Raw genomic sequence first — 764 nt, 5'->3', positions numbered from 1 at the left:
ATATATATATATAATATATATATATATATACAAGATGATGTCAGCCCACAAATCCAAATGGTGTGTTGCGAAGGGGTGCAGCAACAATTATACAACAGAAAAAAGACACTTTTTTTCGTTTCCAAAAGAGCATGACAGGTACAAATTGGTTTTAATTATATTTTTAAGTATGTATAATTTGTTTTTCTATTGTAATGTATTTATCTTTAATTATAATATTTCTATATTTTGATTCATACACACATTATCTATCAATCTATACTACGTATGTGTATTATACTTTAATATTAACAATTTGCTGTAACACTTTACAGATGGTTACAATGGATACATATATGCCAAAGATTGGATTTAGAAGTCATGGGTCCAGAATACGCTCATCGTAATTATAAACTGTGCCACTTGCATTTCAAAGAAAAGTGATATAAAATAAGCAAGAAGAGAGCTTATCTTTATCCTGATGCTGTACCAACGACATTTTTGGGAACAAAGTAAATAATAAAATATTTTTTATAAAACATTTTTTCTTTCAAATAATGTATACTTTTTTAAGTAATAAACAATAATTGATAATGTAAACAATAATTCTATACTTTTTACAGCATTACACCTATGACAGCATCTGATGTTGAAAATGTTACTAATCGTAACGAAGAAGAATGTCAACAAGAGGAAACAAATAGGTATTTTTGCATTTTTCAATTTCTACATATGTAATATTTTTAACTATATTTTTTATGTACAATTAGTTATAAAAATGCATT

General features: G+C 25.7%; 1 long non-coding RNA gene across 1 annotated transcript; it reads left to right on the top strand.

The window, feature by feature from the left end:
• Nucleotides 1-19: 19 nt before the first annotated feature.
• Nucleotides 20-683, top strand: LOC105461334. Its single transcript, XR_975923.1, has 3 exons — nt 20-138; nt 315-491; nt 603-683. It is a non-coding gene; the product is annotated as an uncharacterized LOC105461334 (long non-coding RNA).
• The last annotated feature ends 81 nt before the right edge of the window (nt 684-764 follow it).

Source organism: Wasmannia auropunctata, unplaced genomic scaffold (genome assembly GCF_000956235.1).
Source record: "Wasmannia auropunctata unplaced genomic scaffold, wasmannia.A_1.0 LD292830.1, whole genome shotgun sequence".
NCBI lineage: Eukaryota > Metazoa > Arthropoda > Insecta > Hymenoptera > Formicidae > Wasmannia > Wasmannia auropunctata.
This window is presented reverse-complemented; position numbering and strand designations above follow the sequence as displayed.